Genomic DNA, 12003 nt, shown 5'->3' on the forward strand with positions numbered 1-12003 from the left:
AGCATCTTAATCATAAAGCTATTATTCTGCTTAGGTATCAAACATTTAATTTATAACTCCTATAAATGAGAGTTTAGGCACGTAATACATGTGACATGTGTGTCTAAACCTAACGGGATTGACAAACTGAGAAGTTTCTCTACAAACATCTCTCTGTGCGTGTGTGTGTATTCTGCATGGATGGCTGTATGAAATGTGTTTGATGGTGGGACACAATGGCCTTCCAGTCACACAGAATCAACTCAAAGAGATGGAGGAGAATAGAGAGAGGAAAGAGTGGAGAGAAAAGGGGAGGGACAGCGGAAGAATGGGGACAGTGAATGGAATAATGAGGAGAGAAAAATATCTGGAGCCCAAAATTGGTACCCAAGAGTGAAATGAGACGACTTGATAAGATGGGAGATAAACTAGAGACTTGAAGTTTATTGAGGAAGTGAAACAGAAAGAGGCAGACAGAATGATGGTCACAGAAAGAAATGAATCCACTAAAGGAAGAAGCTGGTGGGGAGATGAAGGGTTGTGGTAAACATGCTGGTGGAGAGGCAGCAGTATGGAAAGCAGTGCCCTAAAGGCCTGGCAGCCAGTATAAAAGAATAGTTTCCCCGGAGATGTGAACTGGAGTGCTTTCAGCGGGAGAACAGACAATATGCACTCACACAAACAACTCCATACAATCCAGCACCAAGACTGGTTTGCAATTTCAATTTTAGCGGTGTCAAAAGTCGCTTTCACACATGCTCAGCAGGCTTTAACCCATAAGTTAATATATATCAGATAAGTCCAATTTTCTGAATATTAGGTCTTTATTTGTATGTTTAACAAAATGTAAAATAAAAAAAGTACCAAAACTTTTTAGGGATATGTGATGTGTGAAGTTTTAATAGTGTAATCTTCTGTTTTCTGGTGCCATTAAGGGACAAAAGACATAAATCATATTGTGTTCCACAGGATTTTAAGCAAAGTTTGTATCATAAAGTGATGCCAAATATCTCAGAAACTGTATGGATCATAAGTCGTGCTAGATTCACATGGGCCCTGTGGTGGACTGGTGACCTGTCCAGGTGTATCCTGCCTTTTGCCCAGTGTTTGCTGGAATAAGCTCCATCTTCCCCACGACCCCTAATTGGAACAAGCGGTTAACAAAATGGACAGATTTGAGTTTTTTGGGTTCAAATTTCAAAAGCGATGGTGCAGGATTTAATCTGAACTTTTTGTGGAGATTTTCCAGCCAGACCCTGATAAAATCAACAGATGGCAGAGTAAAGGTAAAGAGTCATAGAAACAGTTAATCTTGTGGTGTATTTACTGCAAGCAAGTAAGTGTGAAAGCGTGCAAAAGTTGCTGTTTTGCACTCTTTTCTGCTGATCTGTATGTTTTTACATGTTGAAATAAAGATGCAACAGAGATAAGCGGGAAAGTTAAAGAGTTTAATCTGGTTTTGTTGACTTGAAAACATAAATTGCCTGAACACCCTGCCTCCTGTGTGCTTTGCTACACCTCCTCCCCTCACATTTCCAGCTGGGAACATGCATCTCCCAGTCCCCCATTGTGAGTAGCATGTATGAACAGCAGAAAACAGCCACTTCTCAGGAGTAAAAATGACTAAAAATAAGAAACACATGAATATGTTAATACAATTTTAAATTTAAGCTAAACCTGGTGTTTTGCTGTTGTTCATTCCTACCGGATTGTTTAACATACCGTCAGGAATTCCTTTAATTGATAAGCCAATCAATATAAAATATAAAAAAAGGAAAAAAATGACGTAAAACACCGTCTAATGAGAAAAACTCAAAAGATTTCCTGGTCAAAGCTTCTTTAATATAAAGATTTCCTTCATTTCTCTGTTTAACTCGACATCAGGCTGAAAATTTTTCATGTTACGCCTCATATGTCAACTTCTGGCAAACTAAACTGAGCACATTTAACTCTTTTTTTGCATTTTATCAACGATAACAAAGGCTTTCTTTTTAGTTCTAGTGATTGTATCATGTCCTTGAGTACCCGGTTGTGTCTGCTTTAAGGAAAAAAACAGTCAAATTGCTCCTGAACTTATATATCTGAGCTCACTGACTAAATCACAAACTTGTGGCAAATTTCCCCATCTCTATTCACTGTTTGGAAGAAATAGTAAAAAAAAAAAAGACTAAAATCTGAGTCAGTAAAAAAAAAAAAAAAAAAACATTTGAAGGAAGAGAAAAGGAGAGACTTTGAAGAATGAACATGAAGATGGGAAACGTTTCACCCAGAAGTCTCTGTATTTACAGCTACCGTATGGAAACATTTTAATCTCTGAAGTTGAACAAAAGTATTTAGGAAACACAACAAACATTTGAAAAAAAATTAACAAACAAAAATGCAGGTTTCCAGCCAGGATAAGATGAAAAACACCAGAGGACCACTGAGTGATGTCAAAGCTTCATGTTCTGTTTTTCTACTAAATAAACACCAAAGCTTCAGGATTTTCTGCTTCGTTGTTTTACTGATGAACTGCACATATTACAAATTAATTGTCCAATTGCCTGCAAATGCAACCCAACATCATCCAGTTTTACATGAACCAAACCTGACAGTCTTAAATTGGATGTCAGTCACTCATCCAGCTCGCATCAAATTTTACAGGAACAGACAACATGCAGGAAAAACACTTCCATGCTGATAGGTCATTTCTGCTGGATTTATGATGTCTGCTTTCACATCCATCTCAATAACATCTTACAACCATTACTGTCATGCAAACTTAAAAACCAAAGAGACGATCACAGAGAAGGAGGGAATTTAAATAGTGAAGTTAAAAAGCAGCATGATGTGGACAGACAATAAAAAGATGTCTGCATCAAAATCTTGCTTCTAGAAATGATTCTTAAACTGAGGGTGTTGTCGCCATTTTCCAGTCAACTCCGCCCAAACTCCCACTGATGATTGACTGTGTGTGGGACGGGGAACGCTGACCAAACAGACTGCTGCCACCGGACACAGCAGGCTTTCTGTGCTTGTGAGGACTGTAAAGCCAGAGGAAATTAAAGTCAAATTATGTAACAGACACTATGAACGCGACACTGTAAAAATCACAAGCGCACACACAGCCTGAGAGCCGTTTAAGGAAAGGCGAACAGGAGGTCGTTTTTCTCTAGCCTGCAAGGAAGTGAACAAAACATCATTTAACTCCATGAATGAGCTGTATGTTCCATTAATGGGTACAATATTGCTGTGGCAACATCCACCATGACAATTTGATTTGTCTACAAACACAGGTGCACACAGTCTCTTGTCAAATTTAGCATCTATTTTGGTTGTTCAGGACATGCACAGTTGGTGCTCTTGGATTCCAGTTGTAGTCACACCAAAATGGGGGAGATGCACAGATGTCTGCACAAGGCCAAACATACATTATCAGATGGTGAAATTTACATCACCCTGACACCAGCCGGACACTCAGATTCTTGCAGAAGCAGACGGTGTATCATTGGCTGCAGGAGACAGAAGAAAGTTTTGGTTTCTGCCAGCAAAGTACAGCCGTTAAAGCAATGTAAAGCATCTTTTTTTTCCATTTTATCTTTTTTTTTCAATTAAAAGAGATGTTTTTTGGGTGTTTGGCTAAAACTAAATCTGACGCAACATGAAGGGATGTGATGCAACTTCAGGTGATCGAGGGTTGCTGAGACATGATGCACTGTGAGGAGCTTCATGTCATATCACATCTCCAAGCAGGTAGATGACCTGTTTGTTCATATTTGTTTTAAATTACTTGCAGACTGTTTAATCGAAAAGGTCCGTTTGGTAAAAATGTGTTTTTAAAACATTACTAACTAATTGAAAGTATTTTAGGAAACAAAGGTGAAAAAAATCCAAAATAAAAAAGATACTTGAACACTTATTTTCTCCCCACACAATGCACCAGTTTGACATCGATTGTGGATGTCATCAGCATTGGTTATGGTTGGTGTCAGGCAGGTTTTCATTGCTGTGATAAAACTAGTTGGCCATTTCTGTGCCATAATCGTCACCATAAGCATCTGCTAACACAGGTTGCACAAACCCTATCGCTTTATAATATTCCACGGTTTATCATAGCTAAAGGAGCTAATCTGAGTTAGCGTTCCTGCTTGGAAGCACTTTAAGCACGTTTAGAGAATAGATTTCATTAATACAGTTGCAATAAGTGCAGCCTTGTATGGTACAAAATGCTGATAATTTTATGTAGTTATAAATGGGAATTAGAAACTGGTAAAAATCATGTGGGGCTGACAGAAGATGGTAGTTCATGAGGGGCCTTACAGAAACGGGAACTGCGTTGTAAGTCTTCTTTTCTAATTAAATCCTCTGGCTTTCATGTTTGTCTTGATTTTCCCTGCTTTTCCCACTCTGATGTCTCTGCCACTGAAAAACACAGCTTTACTTCCGCCTGAACCTTGCTGATATTTTCTGTTTAATTTAATTTTAATCAAATTATTTCCTGTCTAATACACCAGTTGTAAAATTCCACCTTATATTCTGATACATGACAGTAAAGTACTGCTAAAGCAACATTAGCAAAAGGCTAACATCACTATCTCAGCAGCAAACCAGTTCAAATTGCCACCGGGTCTCCTGAAATCACAGATGCAATGTGGTAATTTAGAAGTGAAAATAAATCAAGATATTACATTACATAGTAAAGAGATTTTATGGATGGACTGGTGAAAGTGAGTAGTTTAAAGGTGTAAACATCACCTCTCACAAGAGGAAGTTGTTGTAAAAAGTTACTGCAAAAGAGAGTAATGGTCTCCTAAATTTTTGTTTATGAAGAAAAACTTAACGCATATAAATTTCTTTCAGATTTTTCCTGATCTCTCCTGTTGCAGTAATGCCCATCAGACACATGGTTGTATTTGCTCATGTACTCACCCAGTTTCCTCAACATGGATCCATATTTTCTGTTGTTGAATCTGGGTACAAATGTTAGCAGGTGCTTTATCTCATTACCCTTTGTTGGCTGGGGAGGGTTTTGCATGCAGATCTGGTTTGGTTTTGTGGCTTTTTTTTGTGGTTTTGTCCTTTCTTGTTTAATCTCCCTTAAGCTACATCACTGCTGTGCTATTAATAAACACATACTAAATGTTATTAGAGAATAGGGAAATTATTTTTAAAACCTAGTTCTTGGTATTGTAATGTACGTGTGTAGGAAGGATGCATTTGAGACATCTCTCTCCAGAAGTCTGCAATGTCACCCTGAAAAGTTGCTGGATTGTTTGCTGTTAGCTTTTCTTTTACAAAAGGAGTTTCTAGAGGAGTCTGATTACTTGCTTACTATAGTGACGAAGTTGGCAACAGCAACCACAGGTGTGGCTGAGGATCTACTTCCGTTATTTAACCAGAAGCAGCAAAAGTACGCATGTCATTCAGAACACGTGATAAAATGAGCGTTATATATCAAAATTGTTTTAATATTAGTAACAATATTTTGTGTTTTTCAGTGTTTTTGAGATTGTTTGGAGCAGAATTAAAATTTGACATTTTGCACAGCCCTTCTGTAATGGACCAGTCCATCATGGACCAGTGCACTCTGCCTCTTGCCTGCTAATTGTTGGGATGCCCCCCTCCCTTCCCCTTTTTCCACATAAGTGTGTGTTTTGATTTCTGCTGTTTCATAGCAGGTATAACAGAGTGAAACACACACAGCGACAGTCTCAAACCAGGCAGTATTTCTCACTCACCCTGAGACCAGCTGCTTCAGCAAAAGCACACAAACACATACATCTGGTTTACGATGACCACAGAGACGCTCCATAGACACAATGCATTAGACCCTTACCCTAACAGTAACTATCACAGCTAAATGCTTAACCCTAAAATCCCCACGTTTGCAGGTGTCGCCCCATAAACAAGTGCTCAGGCTGGTTTTGGACCCGATGGCTGTAAGAACTACACACACATGTACACTAACAGATGAATGCAGTAAGTTCCCTGGCTCAAAAACACCTTTTACACCCAATTTAACATGGTTACACACAGCAGGACACACCCAAACCGTTATCCTCCATGCAGATTTTTAATGGGGTGATAATTAATAATGAATGAGAAGCAGAAGGCTGAATTAGATCAGAGTCACTGTGTCATTGCAAAGTCACGCAAACAGCATGGTCAGACATGGTCTTAATGCTTTCGAGACATTAATTTGATCAAGAAACTTGAAAGAACTACACTTCACAAAATACTCACTTCAATTGAACAGAGTCCAGCTGTTATACGCACGCATTAAAAGAAAGAAAAAGGACGCAGAGAAAAAATTAAAACCATCAAACTGTAATGAGGAAGAGTAGAAAAGGCGATAAATGTATTTTCCGCCTGCAGGTTTAAAAACAGGTTCGGTTTGACAGAGTAGCTGTTCACATCTTCAGGTGTCGGTTTCTGGATGTCGGCTGTGGTGTGGAGATAAATGTGTGTGTGTGCATTGATGCAAGCTTTAAATGAGAAGAAAGAAGTAGACAACTGCTGACTGCTTAATTTGGATGGTAATCGCCATGGAGATGGATGGCGTGCAGCCTGTGTTTGTGTGTGACAATCAATATTTATGGATATGTGTATCTGGATTACCCTGAATGGTTTGTATGTGTGTGTGCGTGTGTGAGAGCAGAGCTATTTTGAAAGCCAGAACAAGTGTGCATCAGACAAATCTACTTCCACTTGGAGATAAGAATAAACACTCACACACGCAGAATGAGGTTTTAGTCGCTCTGTGTGTGTGTGTGTATTGGGGGGAGGTTTGTGGATGAATGAGCCATTAGTGAATCATACTAAGACAAACAACATACATTAACAACATCAACCGCTTGAACAAATAGGACATCACTCTGAGGATTCAGAGCATCTATAACTCTAACAGGCACTTGAATCGCACTAAAACTGAAGCTTTTCTTATAAAAGCAGGCGTTATTGTGTTTTTATCTGTTTTAATATGTATCTTATGTTTTTTGTATGTATATATGTATATTTTTTTTCAGTCTGACCTTTCACCACAGACTGATTTACCTTCTGACCTGTAATATTGTTTTGCACTATGGTTAGGAAGTATATTTGTGACCTTTATGTAGCAGATTTATACTGCAGTAAGTAAAACCTTTGGACTTAATTTATATCTGCTTCCATTTTTTGACAAATAGCAAATATGTGTGGTATCCAAATCCGGCCTGTATTTCATGGGAATATCTTTTAACTATAAAATATAAAAAGCAATGTCATGTCTGCTCCTCCTCTGGTTCATTCAGTATCGCCTACCGACTCATCACCAATTAACATTGGTTTTGAAAAATTACAATCTTTATGTGTTGAATCCACTAATAACATCACATCAGCACCTAACTAACCAAGTATTCACCTGGTTAAGCATCTGAGATGTTGCTTGCTAACTTCATCCTTCAAATGAATCACTCCTGAATGTCACGACTTGCTAAAAAATCTAAGTCTCAGAAATTTCCAGGGAATAATTTGATCAGAAAAAAGTGTATTCATAAGCTGTGGATAATGACCAACACGCACTTCTATACTGACCATTTCATGCCCGGTTAGTTTGAAAGTTTGCTTTGAAGATGAGAGGGATTAGCAGAAGAACATTGCTGAAAAAAAAACGTTCTTTTTTCCCCCCAATCGTCCACTTCCCCGGGCATCTAGACTTGCATCGTCAGCAGAACATGCTTACCAAATTTCCTTTGGTTGTTATGGTACATCTAGGATTAGATATGAGCTGTCTGTCAGTGCATCCATCAACACCACCGGTATTACAGAAGAGATAAAAGTGCTAATTTATCACAATTATGAGACCCGATTCGAGTTCAATACTGTTTATAACTTTAGGAAATTGACTAAAAGCTGTTGATAGTGTTTATAACTTGGACTTCCCAAAATAACTTTCAAAATATATTAATTTATTTTCCATTTATTTGGGTAAAACATTGTTAAAGTGTGTATTTTGCACACCGTGTCTCTTGCCATCACAGCTGCCTTCACAATAAACTATTGCTGTTCAGTGCATGTGTAAAAACTTGTGGTACAAATTAGTGTCTGTGACCAAATTATAATCAATTAATTAATAAGCTAACTAAAAAGTTCTCTTATTGTTCATTTTTAAATGTACTTCACCTATCATATGCTTATTTGGATTGTTGATGTGATTTGGACAAACACCTTTCAGTATTTTCTCACATTGATCAAGGCAATAAATGTGGCATAGATCCAACTCACAAGGAAATAATACTTATGCAATCTTAGTAGTTACTTTCTACAATTTAAAAGGCTGAATCAGGGAAAATTTATTTGCTAAATCAATTAAACTTTAATAATTACTAACCGTTTTTTTTTTTTTTATTAACACAAGGATAACACTTCTTTGCAGATATATACATATGTACCTGAATATTCACATGTACACATACAAAAATAAATACATACACATGTACATATAAGCCTACATAAAAAAGAAAATAATAATAAACAAATAAAATAAATAAAAGTAAACACAATAAAAAAATACATATAACCATAAAATAATGCTAATGTTTACACATACATATATCAGAAATTCAAGTAATTTCTAATTTTAAATTGTAGTCTTGCTGTTACGTTTTCCATTTCCATCACGTCTTTTACCCTTTCCCACCAGATGTCTTTGTTACTGGACATTTTTTAAGAATCTGTATCAGATTAGTTGTGTATCTGAGCAAATTAGCAGACTATTACAATGCACTACAGGCAATCAATTACCACCAAAGCCAAATTAGTCACAGATAATCTAATCTCCCTTCATGTTTATGTATAGTTAAGAAAAAACAACATGCAAACTTTCATCCACACAGAAAGGGTTTAATCAAGAAACCTGATACAGATTGCACAATTGTGTCTTAAACTGTCACAGGGGTTTAAGATTTTATTAATTTACAATGGTGCATAACTAAAAAAATATCAACATGCATCATTAATGAAACATATACTGTGCAGGCCAACAGCTACATCATTTAATTAGGATCCTTTCCAAAGTATTCAGTTCATGATGCTGCACCTGAGGGACCTCCCCCTCCAGGCATCCTTCAAGATCCTGAACACCAAGTGATGTGGAGCCACAAAACCAAACCAGATCTGCATGCAAAACCCTCCCCAGCCAACAAAGGGTAATGAGATAAAGCACCTGCTAACATTTGTACCCAGATATACACTCAAGAACATGAACTGCACACACATACAACGTACAGGCTCGTTTTAACACACGACGACCATCATCATCATCATCATCATCATCATCATCATGACTCAATATATTTAGCAGAAATTAGAATAACCTACAAACCAATAACCACTTACATAACAGTCAACGCGCACTCACAATACATGTTATTGCTCTGATTGCACGCACAGAAAATCAAATCACGCACAAAAAAATCAAATATCACTAATATTTCCACATCCACAGACACACACCATCCTATTTTCAACATAAGCTTCCATTTTCCCCCCCGAATTGTGTGAAAGTCATTCATTTTTTTCCACGGTGGAAAGAAAAACACTGATGTTAATTAAATGTTTTTTTGTTTTTGTTTTTTTAAAAAAGCACTGGATATTTAAAATGTCTAAATAAGCAACAGGAATCTGTGACAAATGTGTAATCTACCGCTCCAAACGCAGGTTTAATGCCTACAACGATAAGCCTACATTATTAATGTCAAACGACGTCTAATGCATAAATTTAGCAGGTTAATGAATAACACTAGTGGTCAAATTCGTCCATATTCATAATTACATGCTAAATAGTGAAAATCACACCGTGACATTTCTTTTCTTACCCTTTCTTCACGGATTCCGACACCCTCCTCCAGCGGAGCTTCTCAACGTCGCCCAGCTAAAGCCGAGTGCGCGAGGACAGCTGGCACGGCTCGAGCCGCAGATGCTTCTTGGCAGACGGTCCGGCAGCGACCAATCAGGCGCCGGTCCAACCAGCGCAACGGAAAAACAGACCAATAGGAGAGCAGATGTTTTTTTTCCCCCTTCTTGTAGACGGGGTCTCCTCCGCTCAGAAGACAGGGGCGTGTTCTTGCCTCCAGAGACGTGCTGCGTTCAATTATTGTCGGAAATATGAAAGTCATTACCAAAACCTGGTAATTCAGGTGATGGATAAATTATAAACAATTTGATTTATTTCTCTATCACTGAACCATGTTTATTTGCTGAGTTGTGTATGTATATTTGACGTGTTTTGGCAGATAATAATATAAAGTTGTGCTCATATGTATTCATACCTTCTCATTAAAAAAAAGGCTGAATTTACAACAGTCACTCAAATAACTGGAGACTTAAAAAAGGAACAATAACTAAAAATTTGCAAAAATATAATTTAGTGATATAAGACACTGGTTTTTTCATTTAATTTAGTTAAAGAAAGAAAAATAACAAACAAACAATATTGGTCCTGGACAAATTAGAGCACTTTCCTGTTGAACAATGGGACAAAATACCTGTCAACAGGTGCAGAAGTCTGACTGAGAGGAACCGAAAACACCTGACTGTAGCGGAAACATTAAAGGATTGTTCAACAAAATATTAGTTTTTGAATGATGTAATATGTAATAAATTATCTCATTTGTTTGCTTTTAAAAATTTTTCCATTGAACCAGAATTAGAAAATAATGTAATGATTTTCAATTTTTAAAATTTTTTTTATTATTACTTTAGTCAATTTCAGCTTATTTTACAGGCAGCTGTTTTTTTTCCGTCTTTAATGAATGGGTATGAATAATTATGAGCACAACTATATGAATTAATTTAATTAGTAGTTAATTATTAGTAATGAATTAAATCCAGGCAGCATCTTTTTAGTTGTATTCCCAAAATCAATACAGGCCACGTGTACATCATATCTAATGTAAATATTTCTAAAGAAAAAAAAAAAAAACCCTTAAAAAGTACATTATCATCTCTGTTTCTGTCAAACATAAAGTATGAATGAATTACGTATCAGTAATTAAACTGATTAGAAAACCATAAACGACTGTCATTTTATTTTTCAGTATGGTTTTTACCAAAGTAAAGTAAAATTGTTTGCAGGTCAGTTATATCTGCTCCATAGCACTTCATTATAAGAGCTTTCATGAAGCACTTGAAAGCAACAACATGGTGCTGCAGGGAGGCACTATGGAGGCCAGGGCTCAGCTGACTGCTGCTGTGGTGGGATTTTAGATGCAGTAATTAAGGGGAGCACAATGAAACTCTACAAAATCCTTTTACAATGATCACACTGACTCTGCAGCACCAGATTAAATTTTCAGAGCTTTTGACCGGATGAATTTAATTACTTTTTTCTGAGCCAAAATACCAAATATGGACTTAAGCTTTCTGATGAGCAATTATTTTTGCTGTTTTTTAATCCATCTAGTGGGTGTCAATAACGCCCATAGGACAAATTAACCCTTTAACATTGGCAAATGAGTTAAATATCATATGTAAATATGAATTTGCAATATGCTCATGCTTGTTTAGGGTTGCTTTGTGAGAACTACATCATTTTGACTGCTACACTGATTGTTTACATTTAAAAAAAGTATAAAAAAAGGGATTTACTTAAATTTTTATTAACATAAGGAGACTGAAACTTTGCTGCGGCACAGACACAACTGTTCATTAGTCCTGCAAACAGTTTTTATCGTGTTTCAGTGGAAATATAAGGCAGGTCACTTTTTCAATTCAGAAAAAAATACAAAAGTGTCTCAAATTTGACTTCCAAATCTGTCATCATTTTGGTATTATCCTATATAATCTCTCAAACTGTCGCTTTTGAGAGTTTGATCTGATCTTTACATTCTGACAACAGACCAGAGAAAAGCTGCAGGGTGTTATTGAGTTGATTTTGTGTCAGCAAATGTTTGCAGAGCTTAAAAAAAAAAGGGAAGTGGAAACAAAACTGGATGAATAAAATGTGAAGAGAGAAAATAAACAATGGAACTTGTAGAAGTTGCAGTCCAAACTACAGATTACAAAAAA

The sequence above is a fragment of the Telmatherina bonti genome (assembly GCF_933228915.1).
Source record: "Telmatherina bonti genome assembly, chromosome: 16".
Classification (NCBI taxonomy): Eukaryota; Metazoa; Chordata; class Actinopteri; order Atheriniformes; family Telmatherinidae; genus Telmatherina; species Telmatherina bonti.